Source organism: Pleurodeles waltl, chromosome 2_2, assembly GCF_031143425.1.
Source record: "Pleurodeles waltl isolate 20211129_DDA chromosome 2_2, aPleWal1.hap1.20221129, whole genome shotgun sequence".
Lineage (NCBI taxonomy): Eukaryota > Metazoa > Chordata > Amphibia > Caudata > Salamandridae > Pleurodeles > Pleurodeles waltl.
In genome coordinates, this window is record NC_090439.1 from 1,067,963,268 (window position 1) to 1,067,978,137 (window position 14,870).

Sequence of the window (14,870 nt, forward strand, 5' to 3'; positions counted from 1 at the left end):
TTATCCGGTGGCTCGCCCACATCAGTCATCAGAACAGCTGCGACAACCATCACAGATGCCTACAGCAACGCCGAGCTGCTACGATAAGCACCACCCTGCCACCAGTGGAAATTCCATGACCGCCATGCCAGCTGCAACCATTACAGCTACCGCCACAACCACCTCAGCTGCTGCCACTCCCACCCACGCAGTGGCCATTAAACTTGGCGAAGAGGTGATTAGACACATAAAGACAGAAAACATCCTCTACATTTATCAGAAGGGCTGGCAATGGGGAAATCACTGGCCTGGGAGCATCAAGCAAAGGAGAGTATAAGAGCCTCTCCATACCAGTGTCTCAGAGAGTATATCTGCTGCACCAGAGGTCATGTAGTAGCAGGAATCCATGGTAACAGAGACCTGTGGTGGAACTTTCTCTTCGATGGCAATAAAAAGGCAAGGTAAGTTAAGCACTTCCTGGACACTAAAAGCTTTCCTGTCTGGTCTGCTTGAAATCCAGAATAATACCAGAGAGGAGACCAGGTCCCTACAGTACTAAAGGTGAAGTTTCTGGATCCAAGGACAGGCCATCTACCAAGCAAGGAACAAGCTCATGTCAGTCATACTGATCCTCAGATGGCATAGGGGCAAACTGTCACCATCACGCCTATCAAAGCTACGGAGAGATAGAAGTTCCCTGTCTCTGAGAGGGTAGACTGCCTGGACAACACAAAGCCATCCTCTTTTTCACATCGACTTTGTCCCTATTTTCTCCCTACCACTGTCCCCAGCCCTGCTGAGGAATTCATCGGCCTGGGCTGCCCATCTTCCCAGATTCTCAGGATAACTTTCTGCCAAGTAAAAGAGCAGGGAGATGTCACAGGGACTTCAGGGCAAGGTTGGTGTTGGGATTGGGTTTGGTAGTAGGGTACAGCAGCCAGAGGATCGGCAGGATTGGCAGGATTAAACTGCCAGGGCAGAGGGGTGCTGGTTTTTGGATAAGTGGTACACTAGAAGAGGCAGGTGAAGTGCAAATTGAGGTAAGAGTGAGTGGTTGAATGTAGCTGCTAGAGCACAAGAAATGGAATAGACCCCTGCGATGGCCTGCATGATGTGCACCTGCTGGCCCCTCCTGGAAATTGTCGGCCTGTAGTGGCGATTTGGAGCCCAGAAGCGAGGCTGCTCACGGACACTGCATGAATGGCAGTGCGGGACCTCCCCATTTGCCCACCCCTCCCAATAGTGGCGACCTGGGAAATGTGTGCCCTGGGGGGGGCCTGATTGACCCAACTTCCTTTGACTTTTACTGCGCAATGGACTAACCTGCTGAAGATCGCCCCAGAACCCAGAGAAGTGAAGCCCTGCCTCATACAGGACTACTTGTCAGTACTGACACTCAGCGAACAAAGGATAGTCAGTAGCTTGTGTGGGGAGTCACTGCAGCAACTTCGGCACCTGATGGGTGGTTGTGTGAGCACAGCCTTGACCTGGCAGACTATAGAGAATGCACACTGACGAAGTGCGGCTGGAGCATCTTGCCCCTCCCTGCCACTGGTGCTGCCTGACCAACCTGGCTATAGCTCTGTGTCTACTGCGGGAGTATCCTGGAGTGCCCTGCTACCAGTGGTGCTCACCCCCCCTCTCCAAGTGACATCCCCTTGGGGCATTTAGCCTTATCCCAGTTGCACTGGGAGGCAGCTGGAAGACCTCCACTGGGTGGGGATCTACAGGTGGACACGGGGGTGACCCATTGGTTGGACCTAGTGGTTTTTACCCCCAGCTGCTGGAGAGCAGCTTTGTGTTGTCCTACATTATTCCTCACCTGCCACTATGCCACGCCTCAACTGCTGGAAGGAGGCCTGGAGACTTGGGACAGAGAACACCCCTCCTGGAGAGTCGGTGCAGGTACCACAGGACAAATTGGACTGTATCCTACTGCCTCTTAGGGTCTTGAAAGAAACTGTGGAGAACAAAATTGACACAGTGGTGGCAGATCTCGGCCTCCTCAGTGCAGACCATCGTAAACTGGGTGACTGCATTACAGCTACTGAATATACCTACAGAAAGTGGTATCTACAACCGTGGACTTGAAGGCCCAGATAGCCGATGTCCTAGGCAAGGTCCGAGTCCTAGAGGCCTGAGCGGAGGACTTGGAAAGTCATGCTTGCAGAAACAACATCCGGTTGGTGGGAATGCTGGTAAAAGCAGAGGGGGCAAATATGGTGGCTTTCCTGGAGGAATGGCTTCAAAGGGAGGAAGCAGCGGAGGGTCTGTCCTCTTTCTTCACCTTGGAGAGGGCGCACAGAGTACCAGCTCGCCAGCCACCCCTGGTGGTATGCATCAACCCATTGTGGCACCCCTCTTGCACTTCCAAGAAAGGGACCACATTCTCAAAAGTGCACCAGGGACCTGGGGGAGGTGTGTTTTGACAACAGCAAAGTGATGATTTTCCCTGACTTTACCCTGGCAGTCCAGAGGCAGAACGAATGGTGTGCATAAAGGCCAAGCGGAAATTCAGAGAGTACGTTATCAGATACCCCATTCTCTACCCCGCACATCTGCATGTTGTTAATGCTCAGGGGACCAAGTTCTTCTCAGAACCCAATAAGGTGTGGGACTGACTGAATCTAAGCCCGGAAGAAGGGGAACATCAGATGATCCTGGCCTCTGCTCCGAGACAGGTGAAGGCTGGGTGGTGCACCCACTGTGGTGCAGGTACAACAGGACCAGCAAAGCGCAGTGGCATTATATCAGCAGGTGCTCACGGCAGAGGTCCTGCCCCCCACTCTGCAAGAGTCCCTTATTTTCCCCTTGCTCGAGCCTGTGAAACCTGCAAATGATGTGATGGTGTACAGACCATTATCAATGTTAAACATTGACTATAAAATCCTTAGTGGGGCCTGGCGCAGCGCCTGCTACCCCACATGACCAGTCTGATCCATTTAGATCAGTCGGAATTTATTCCAGTCCGCTGCACAGCACTCAACATCTGGTGCCTGCTAGCGATTTTGAGAGATAGCCTACCATACCGGAATGGCCAGCTTCATGTTTGTGGATATCAAAAAGACTTTCGATAGTCTGGACTGGGACTTCCTATGCACAGTTATGCTCCATATGGGCCTGTGTCACCGCTTTGTAGACCGGACCTTTCTACTATATGCGAGTCCTGTGGTGAGGATCCACACAGGTTGCACGATCTCTGGGCAATGCAATATGGAACGGGGCACCTGCCAGGGATACCAGATATATCTCCCCTGCTTTTTGCTCTAGCAGTAGAGCCTTTGGCATGCAGGGCCAGGGATGTGGAATTCCTACAGCCCAAAGTCGCATTTGCTAAGCTGCAGTGGGCGACCACAGATGGAGGGATGAATTACTTCTAATCCTACTATGGCGGCGCAGCTACAGTGGTGGATGGGCTGGTTTCTGGTGTGAGGGGCCCCGGGGATGCTGGGCTTGCTAGACCCCCCTGACTTGCCACTATTGTGTACCCCTTTGCTTAATCCGAGGCGGGCCACCCATGCGGGGTGTCATGACCTCTTGGTGCTTCGAGCCTGCTGGATGAGGATACTTCATCTGGCATCGTATGCATTGGGTCTCCTGCTTCAGGCCCTCATTGGTGCAGCTTGCTGGAGTGGCAGGGGTGCGTCTGCAGGGTTGGGAGCAGCAGGTTTGGATGCAGTGGGTGTGCTCTACATGGAGGGCGTGTTGTGACCTTTTGATTATTTATGTATTTAATTTGATCTTCCAGCTGGACAGTTTATATCGTATGGTAGACTGACCACAGCAGTGTGTAGGATCTGGAGGAAGCAAGACACGGAACCACAGCTGCTCTGTATCTGTCAATTCCTCTGTGGTGCCACTAATACTCGCTGACTGGTCACAGGACTGAATGGGGTGCTGCAAGCTGATGTACGCTGCACGACCAATGGAAAACTGATTTGGGTTCCTTTATGACTGATACAGACTGGACTAAAATGTGGGAGGTTAAGCCCAAAATTTCCCGCAATGCCCATTTCAAACTCATACATTTTTATATTTTGCATTGGCCGTACCTCAAGCCCATGGAACTTGGAATCTACTTTCCACCGACGCCACCTGACCCCCTTGCTGTCATGATGCTAATGGAGATATCTCCCACATGCTGCAGAGCTGCCCACACTTGGCCTCTTATTGGTCTGGGGAGGTGCACTAATTGGAGAGGTTAAGGATTGTTACTTGACCCCAACGCCCTAGTTCTACCTGCTGGGCTCATACCCCGACCTCCTAAAGACAAAGGGCCTGATTACAACTTTGGAGGAGGTGTTAATCTGTCCCAAATGTGACGGATATACCACCAGCCGTATTACGAGTTCCATAGGATATAATGGACTCGTAATACGGCTAGTGGTATATCCGTCACTTTTGGGACGGATTAACACCTCCTCCAAATTTGTAATCAGGCCCAAAGTCACCACATGGATAATTGGCCATGCCCTGGTACCTGCCAAAATAAGGGTCACGATGCACTGAAAACGTGCTGTGGGACCCTGGGTTGAGGGCTGGAGGGTGGATTTGCTGCGCTGGGTGGCATAGGAAGGACACGCATTATTCGGGGAGGCGCGTCAAGGCAGGAGACCCGTTGAGTTTGTATCTGCTCGGGACACAATGTTGGCTGACCTTCAAGGGGGCAAGACTGAGAAGGATGACACTGTCTCTGCTTAGGTGATCCACTGGTGAACTGCTGTAGGCACCTCAGACTGGGCCCCTCATTGGGAATAGAGGGCAGCGTGGCACCAGTACTGGCTGTCATCGTCACTGCTATATTGAAATACATCGGCCAACAGAAGAGGGTGTACTGCAGAGGGTGGAACCGGAGGATAGCCGCACCTTTGACTCAATCCATTAGCTGACCTGCGGGTGGGTGTAGGAGCACACACTGCATGGTATAGGATGCCTCCTTTAGGATGCACTTCTTATTAACTTAATGCAGGACTTCTCCTATATTTTTATGATGGGATGTCTGGGTGGACCATCTACGATGCAAGCTATTATGTTACACAAATATGTGCCATGTTCTTATGAGTGCTTGTGACTTGATCTCTACTATGGCCTGTCCGGCAGGGATCCCGGCCTACAACTGTCCGCTGTATAATGTTGACATCGTATATTCTTGGGCCAATTAGGACCCTACTGTATGTGTATGATAATAACATTTTGCTTAAAAAGAACCCTTTCGTGCCTGACAGCTCAGGTTTTGTGAGGACTTTCTGTTCCTATGGCAGGAGATTCACGTATGGTGAGGAGACTTGAGAGGGTGCCAATCCGTCAATCCGTGTGCTGATGTTCCTGGCCACCTTCTGCGGTCCCTTCTGTCTCTTCTTCACATCACCAAACTCCTGAGAATAGGTGGACATGACATTGACCTTATCAGTCATACCCTGAATATACTTGATCATATTTCGAAGCAGTCCTTTAACATTAAATGGCTAAAGAGCCAGGTCTCCTCTTCTGCCACCTCCTCTGTCCATAACTCCGGCACCTATCGGAAACTTGACATTTTCACTCCCTACTGGCTACAGTAGTTGGTGGCTAGTGATATGTCCCACTAGGTGATCCTTTGGAAATGAGTGCAGTCCCAATGTCCTATCTGCAGTAAAACCGCAGTTGATTTTGGGGCATTTGGTAACACCACACACAAAATGAGTGCATGCACTTACTTCGCATATAGTAAAAATGCACGCGACTATTGCATGCAGATTGTCATTAGCATGTAACTCGGGCTCATGGAGTGACCAGAATGTGAGAGCTCCGGTGCACGAAGGTAGCTTTGTGCTGAACTGTGTGTGGCAGTGAGTTAGGGGGCACTGAAAGCCCATCACATGGCAACACATCGACAGGCAACCTCCACTTCAAGATCCTCGGCAGCTATAAGGTGAGATGGGAAGGATGGAAAGGCACTCTCAATGAAACAAAAATCTCAAACTGCTCTTCCAGGCTTTTCACATTTTTGTATCCACCTCCCCATTTTTACATGGCCATCTGAATCAATAAGACCAGTGGTTCACAACCTTTTGACTTCTGTGGACCCCCATTTTATCAATACTGGAGCCCGGGGACCCCCACTGAATCATTATTGGAACCCGGGAACCCCCACTGAGTCATTATTGATAGCTGGGACCTAATATTATTACATTTTTTAAGCAGTCGCGAACCCCCAGGGATCCCCTGACCACAGGTTGGGAACCACTGAATAAGATGATTTAGCAACTAAATCCCAGCTAGCAGTCCGGTCCCTAGGACATAGCTGTTGTGGTTGGTTTATGTACTAGCACGCGCACTCTTCAATCAGTGCAGTGGGAACATTTCTGGCTTTAAAGAGCTAATAAAGCAAATTCTGGCACTGCTATCCTTTCACAAAAGGCAGCCCCAGCCTTGTGATTATGTCTTCCATGTTAATGTTGTCAATAAACATCAGATAAAAGCCGGCTGCTGAACCCTGTCAGCCATACTGCTAGTGGTGATTAATCCAGTCACACTTGCACTTGGAGCCCTCTTCCAACACAGCAAGCTGCTCTGCCCACATGCTGACACAACGTGTTGTCACGATAAAGCATTACGTGCACATGCAATAGCAATAGCTACAAATTCGACTGTTATTCACTACAACATGTGAAATAAGGCATTTGATCTGAAATAAGGAGAAATGTTATGTTTTTCTTACAAAACATTTAGAAGTGTTACACAAAACAAGGCCCATCCCGCATCATCATTTGTTTTACTTGCAGTGCACAACTGTGCACACTGTATGCAAAGCTCACGTCTGAAGCTGGACTATTAAATCTTGCCAATAACAACTATTTTGACGCTGCCAAATAGTATGCTCTATATTTCTGCTATTGCAGTAATTGACACATAGCAAAAAAACATACACGTATTTACTATACACAGCACCAAAGAGTGCATCCCTCCTTAACATGGACCCTCATCTAGAGGTCTGCAAATCAGTGATAATCCTGACAAGAGCAGGTGTGTTTTGGGGCTCAGCGTGGCTGCTGTTGATGTGCGGCTTCTCCCGTTATTGCCCTGATTTTGTCCTATAATGTTGGGGATCATGGCCAGGCGTTCGCTGACACTCCACCTAGTCTAAGTGGTGATGAGTCCGTGGAGCTGGCTTGTTTCTGCCACTAACGATTACATCCCACCTTTGCCAATGGTCAGACAGTATCCCCAAGGCTCCACACAGTTGTGTGGCTAAAGTACAACCCATGAATATGTGAGAAGTGACCCACCCAGGCTAGAGTGGTGGGTGCAGCACTGAGCCACCCTTGCGGTGTGCAATGATCCAACTGCTTGAGTGGATGGTGGTGCAGCAGGGTGGTATTTCATAAAGTACCTGCCATAAAAGAGTTAAACTTGTGTCCTTTTTGGTGCCATGCAGCAAGGTGACACATTGTGGCATGTTTCTACTGTAACAGAGCTCTAACAGTAGCTGGTCTGATTATGTTAGGGCTGTGATCAGGGTTTGGGATTCTAGCTACGGTTTTGGCCACCTTCCACACATTTACATACAGGGGGTGGAAGTAATCAGGGAGGTTAATCCAGGGATGGAACACCCTCTGGGTCCATGCACACCCATAAGCTAACGTGTTCTGCGGTATTCATCAGCTCCTCCACAATCATTTTCCACACTACACTGGAAAGGTTGGAAATTTACCCCTGAAAAGGGCCGGAGTACACCTTACTCCAGAATGGGGACAAAGGGCCTGTAGGGAAAGTACATTTGCAGTCACTCAGTACATTTTCTCATCAGCAAATACACGGGCATTTGTTAATTCAAAAATGGAATTCACCCAGGCTAATTAGGAGTACGGATTTCCAGGCCTGTTTCTGTAAACACGTGTGAATCCCCGAAAGATGTACGTTTGCATCCATGCAAGAACACGTACCTGCAGTTGCATTTTTGTGATTTTGTTTTTAAGAATCAGGCCTAATTTATTTTCATGTCACCTACAATATTGACCACACTAGTTTTATTCTGATGCCCTGTTAATTTTTTATCAGGGGTTTTCCACTTACTTTGGGATACAAACTAATTTTCCAACACCGCAATTGTTTGATAAGTAGGAGAAAGTTAAAAGAAACTTCGAGGGGTGAGCACATTTTTCCTAAGCTGCTCACCTCACCAATACTGTATGGAAAAGCTTGCGAAAAGGTATGTATTTTGTGAGCACTAAATATAAAAACGTATTTATTAACTTCAAGCTTGTTTGCATTGTTGTCTTCAGTATATCTCCTTTGCAATCAGTCAACAAAAACAATGTCATTCTGAAAACATTTGAACATAGGAGCACTACCTGATCATCTGTTCAATAAATATTGTTTATCAGATAGTTTACAATAATTTGATTATGCAGAAGGTCATACCGAGATAACCCACAAGCCAGGTGAACTTTGCAGACCCTCCCAACTCGATAGCAAGACTACCATGGTACCAAAAGGTACTAAAAGCAGCTTTTTATGTCTCCCTTACCAGACAGCACACACTGTCTGTTGGTGAAAGAAATACTCTCAGCTTACAGTGGATTTAGAGCCTGCCCACTGCTTACCATTTGTTGGCTTTACTGTCATTTGCTTGATCTTCATTTATTAGCTTGTGGGTGCTTTCCTTTCTCTTTTTGTATTTGTCTCTCCCATGAAGCATGGACACAATACTTGTGCCCTTCAACTGCTTGCTTTTCAAAGACTACTTTTTTTTCTTTTTGGTGAAGCACTCAAGGAGAGGGCATGTGTTTTCCAGCTGTCTCCCTCATGAATGTATTTCCCCCAGCAACACTACATGTTGCTCTGTCACATTAGAATTTCAGTCATGCACCCTCCATGTTGCGCTTACCCTCCTGTCCCCCCCCCCCACATTGCTTTCTCGCTTGAGGGCTTCTCCCCCCTTTCTTACTGGCTTGCCCTCCCACCCCTGGTCCCTTTTACCTGTTGCCCTACCTGCTACACTCTGTGTTGCTTCCCGCCATCCATGCCCTCCTTATTAGTTCCCACCACCCATGCCCTCCATATCTTATCTCCACCATGTCATTTGTGATGCTTCCCTCACCTGTGTCCTGTGTGATGATTCCCTCTACCTGTGTTTTTCTAATGTTTCCCCCCACCTAGTGGTTACAAAACAAAAATCACACGTTTGTGCTACTTTCTCCAGCTCTGTAAGTAAAAAGAAAAATTGCTTCGGTCATAGTGGTGATGAAGACATGGTGGTGCACACTCCTATAAAATAACGTGGATGCCACATCATACCACAACGTTTTGTTAATTTTCCTTATCCATGCTGCAAAGCATTGCGATGCTGTCCAGCATGTCTAGAAAACATGGCAAAGCCAATAGGTTACAAATGCGAGACCTATTAGATTTGCCAATGCTTGTTATACATATGGTTGCCGCAGAAATTAAAGCCATTTACATGCTATGCATCTAGGCACATCTGAAGTGGGGCTGCCCACTCTTTGGTCATTGACCATGTTCACACAATGGACAGACCAATTTCTGAAGGCATCTTTAAAATCTCTGATCCCATTCCCATGTGTAATAGATATATTACGTTATGTAGCCAGACTGTTACATTTCAAAAGAAATGCACCATGAATGCCCCAATAATGAACCACATGTCCAGCGTCGTCACAGCAGGATTGCTGTGTAATCGAAGCGTGGTGGAGACGTAACGCCACAATGTCCGTAGCCTGCTAGTGAGCCTGAGAAGCTGTAATGTCAAGTAACATGCGCTGAGGTGACGCGCTAACAATCAGTGTTCTGAAATGGAATGGTTAAGATCACTGGTTACGCTGTGTAACGTAAGCGTGCCAGCCCACTTTGTTCCTAATGGTCGCCTTTTCAAAGAGGACTGATGGAAGAACGGATGGTTGACGCATGCGTTTCTCCCAAAACCTCCAAGGACCTATAATTGATTTGTGCTAAAAGTAGAGGTCTTGCTGACCAACTGCCTGTCACACTGTAGTAGTTCAGAAGCTCTATTTAATGCAACAAGAATACCATCCCGCCTGCCACTGGACTGACACCGGAAAAGATGACTCATGGATATTGACCACGGCTGTCCTATTTCCAGGGCTGATCTGGCACCCAGCAGGTCACTCTAAGCTTCCTTCCGCTGACTCTTGCAGACTGATGACTATGCCTGAGCCCATACAGTTTGTGACTAATGCCGCATGCAAGGGGCAATCAATGCACGCAGGCCGTGCCACCTTGAGGTCCTATTCTTCGAAATTGAAGCGTTATTGGTAATATCTTTACAACTCTTCGTTTTAATACACATTCATGATCCACATCCAAGTGAACAGCATCTTTGCTTCGTTGATGGAAAATCACGTTAGTTACAGGATCCATGTCAACAAATCTGCTCATATTGGACAGTGATGGTGCTAGTACACAACTGTTTCCCACAGTCTTGCCAATCTAGTAACATAGACTCAACTGCACCAGTAGTCCTTCGTCGGAATCACTTCAGACAGGACCCTGACATAACCAGAACGCTGGGTGACGCGATAAACTGCTTCAAATGGATGCCTTGTCGGGTAATGCCACACACACACACTGTATCATCACGTTTTATAATGTTTACACAGACAGACTGTATTACTGAATATAGTTTCCTTTATACACGATCTAAACAAAACAGTCTGGATTATTAAACTTTAGAAAAAAAGTAGGACAAAGAGCTCGATGTCAAGCCAAGAGAGAAAGAGCACTGATTGTAGGGATGACACAACCCGAGTCTAAAATGTGCCCTGTGCACTGCTCCAGGGTGTAGAAGACGGCACAGAGCAACTGAATCCCACAGTGTGTTGCGTGTCCCAATGACACGCAAGGAACGCAAAGTCTACAACTACATTTTAAGCATGACAGAATCAGGTCTTAAAAAAAAAAGAAACCATAAATAAGTGCAGGTGGCCACAACTTTTCTTAGGATGCGCTCACCCACTTCTTCCACTGGCAGCCAGTTTCCCCCAGTGGTTCCGCCTATTTCCTCCACTGGCTCCACACCCGGTCCACCGAGAGTCCTCTTCCTCAACTGGCGCTACTGAAAGCCAAGGGTGATCCCAATGCGAGCCTTCCTGGAGGAGGGTTTCGTGGGGCTCCGTCTAGCACCATTTCCCCTACATGCCACATGAACCAGTAGACTGGTGTCAACATGGATGCTCAAACATAAATACAGAGAGGCATATTTATACTCTGTTTGCGCAGGAATTGCGTCGTTTTTTTGACGCAATTCCGACGCAAAACTAACTTCATATTTATACTTTGGCGTTAGACGCGTCTAGCGCCAAAGTCCATGGAGTTTGCGTCATTTTTTAGCGTGGACACCTACTTTGCGTTAATGATATGCAAGGTAGGCGTTCCCGTCTAAAAAAGTGACTCTGAGGCATGTGCGTCGTATTTACACTCCCGGGCAAAATTCACGCCCGGGAGTGGGCGGGTCAAAAAAAATGACGTCCAGCCGCTTTTGCGCCGTTTTTTAGCGCCTGGACAAGTCAGGCGTTAAGGGACCTGTGGGCTCGGAAGGAGCCCAGAGGTGCCCTCTCATGCCCCCAGGGAAACCCCCTGCCACCCTTGCCCAGCCCAGGAGGACACCCAAGGATGGAGGGACCCATCCCAGGGAACTTAAGGTAAGTTCAGGTAAGTATTTTAAAAAAAAAATGTTTGTGGCATAGGGGGGCCTGATTTGTGCCCCTCTACATGCCACTATGCCCAATGACCATGCCCAGGGGACAGAAGTCCCCTGGGCATGGCCATTGGGCAAGGGGGCATGACTCCTGTCTTTGCTAAGACAGGAGTCATTTCAATGGGGGTTGGGAGTCGAAACAAATGGCGCAAATTGGGTTGAGGCGAAAAATTTGCCTCAGCCTGACCTGCCCTATTTTTTGTCACCCAAGCTCCATATTCCCCTACGCCGGCGCTGCCTGGTGTACGTAATTTTTTTTCACGCACACCAGGCAGCGCCGGCGGCTAACGCCGGCTAACGTCATTGAATAAATACGGCGCCCGCATGGCGCTTCAGAATGGCGTTAGCCGGCGCTAATTTTTTTTACGCAAAACTGCGTTAGCGCAGTTTTGCGTCAAAAAGTATAAATATGGCCCAGAGTGTTCTAAGGCTGATGAAAAATATGCGTCTGGACTGCATTGCAAGTGAACCACCCATAGGGGGCTCAGCGAGTCTCCCCTTTCATCTGAATCTATCTTTGGCAGCAGAGAACCGCAGCAAGTGTTATTTTGATTGCAAAGCCCTGAGGGAGAAGACATACACACATTATGGCACACTTACGATGCACTACTGCACACTGCAACTATAAGGAAGGAGAGAGACGGGAGCCAGGCTGACGACCTCCCATGACACAAACACACAAGAGAAAAACTATACAGAGATCCTTTCCACATGTCAAGAACTGTTACCAACCCGTATGCCAAGTGTACACATTGTCACTGATGTCAGATGCCAACAGGGGCACCTCGGGTACACGTGTGAGGTGGCTGGGATAACAGACAAAAAGAGAAAGGTAAATGGTGCACGCAGGAAAAAAACTAAGAAAATGCTAAGAAACTTTCAATGAGAGAGAAAGAGAAGTAAGGAACTCGTGAAGGGCAAAAGAGTGCTGGAAAAATAATTGAAAATTAATGCAGAGATTCGGTCATACCATAGAAAAATTTGTAGAGCAAACATATGGTAAAGGAGAAAAAAAAACAGAAAAGGAAAGACGTATGAGGAATAGAGTGAATGGTTCTGATTGGCTTGAGATCCTCTTGGACCCTCAAACCCAAAACGAGCCAAGCCTCATTTTCTACTGCAGTAAACGTGCTACCTTGCCCTGAGCTGAAAGATTTGTACAGATCGGAAAGATGCTTAAGACCAGTGTAGTACAGTGAAAGCACTCATTATGCAAATGATGGTTTGAGTTTGCTTTGAAATCAGCCAATTGTAACCTTTAAGCACTTTCACTGCACTACAGGGGTCTTGAGGTCTGACACGGCAGCTCCCCACAGACTCTGATAACAAGCATTTGCAATGCAATGGGTCTCGCGTTTGCTTGAGTTAGAGCTATTGGTGTTGTAAATTCATAACTGCAATTTTCTTGCCACATAAATTCGTCAACCCTCCCTCATAATTTTGTCTTTTCCAGCCATATAATTCCAGTGGCCCTGCATATAACTAAAACATTTCTATTTACCTTTTCCCTCTATCTGCAGCAAAAAATGAAAAAGTTGACATTTAGCATCCTAATTTAAATCTGCAATGCTGATTCCAATGGAATACCACTTTCACCACCCCACCATCAGAGTTGCTGGCTGGCAGCACAATTCCCCCAAAAAAGACACAAGACAGACACGGAGAAGTAACGAGAGAAATAAACTAGAAGGATCACCCAAACATATCAATAGTGTTTAAACTGTCATAGTTTAATAAGGATGTTAAGTTGGCCTGAATCATGGTCATAACTGCAATAAAGAGAGATTATTAAAACATATACAATTATCATATAAACCTTTATCAGAAATAAACCTTTGGCATTAGACTGTAATGCTCAAAACAGCCCATACAGGCAGGGTTGCCAGATTTTAAAAGCTTTCTAAAGCCCATAGTCGTTGAACGACCAGCCCAAAGTAAGCCCAAAATGAACTGCTCCCATCCCAAAAAGTATCCCAAACTATTAACACTGAAATAATGCAATCGTAGGCTGAAGCAAACATTTTAAAGTGCTTAATTTGTGCTTGTTGTTTCCTTTGCGGAGCACAGATACTTTTTGTTTAGGGCAGGCTATTATTTTTCTTCCTCAAGAATTTATTGCGAGCAAAGAAAACACATTTGGGAAAGACGGAGGAAGAGAAAAACAAAAAAAGTGTTACAAAGGGAGAAAGCAGAAAGCTGCTGGAGAGAGCTGCAGGGGCGAAGGATAGCTCACCTCTCCGCTTATAGTGACAGACAGTACAAAAGCAATGCATAATTTGTAAATAAAAGGGTGCCGGTGCCCAAAGCCCTCCTCTTACACACAAGGCTGCTGCAATTAAATGTGTGAACACGTAATGCTGAAGGGGCAGGGAGCGGCTGTAAATGATTTGAAGAGGCCCGAGATGGCTTCAGGAGTACGCTGCCTCACTATTACGTGTTCGCACTTTGCACATTTAAGTGCAGCAGGCGCGTGTTTAAGAGGACGACTTTGGGCACCGGCACCTTTTTATTTACAAATTATGCACTGCTTTTGTACTGTCACTGGTGAGAGCAATCCTTCGCTCCTGATTAACACTGTGGAGTGAAGGATTGATTGCTCACCTCTCCGCTTACAGTGACAAGACAAAAGACCATTTGCCCACCATTGCCCTGCACTATTGAGGCAACTAAAAATCTAATTCCGATTTTTATTGCCTCAATAGTGCAGGGTCATGATGGGCAAATGGTCTTTTGTAAAGTGCTTAATTTGTGCTTGTTGTTTCCGGTGCAGACTCAAGCACAGATACTTTTGTTTGAGGGCCGGCACTTATTTTTCTTTCTCAAGAATTACTGCGAGCAAAAAAGACACATATGGGAAAGACAGAGGAAAAAAAAACGAAAAAGCGTGACAATTGGGAAAAAGCAGAAAACTGCAAGAGTGAGGTGAACTACAGGAAATTGGGAATTAAATTGCATTTGCAGCACACCTACCTAACTTTGTCTTCTGCTGCGCACCGACTGCATGTCAGTGGAAGGGGGGGGAGGGTGCAGGCCAGGCAGCAGGTTGTTCGACATGTCACTGGCACTTGGCCTGGGGGGCGTGGCTTGCACAGAACAGGAAGGGGCAAGGTGGGAGTCTCCCGGCCGGGCCCCAATCTCTCACTCTGGGGCTGGGGCCTGGCAGGGGCAGGGCACA

The 14,870-nt window shown here is 47.4% G+C and overlaps 1 protein-coding gene across 1 annotated transcript in view; it reads right to left on the reverse strand.

The window, feature by feature from the left end:
* TRAPPC9 (trafficking protein particle complex subunit 9) overlaps window positions 1-14,870 on the reverse strand; it is a 2,294,541-nt gene that overhangs the window by 202,967 nt on the left and 2,076,704 nt on the right. The gene's annotated exons all lie outside the window — the stretch shown is intronic.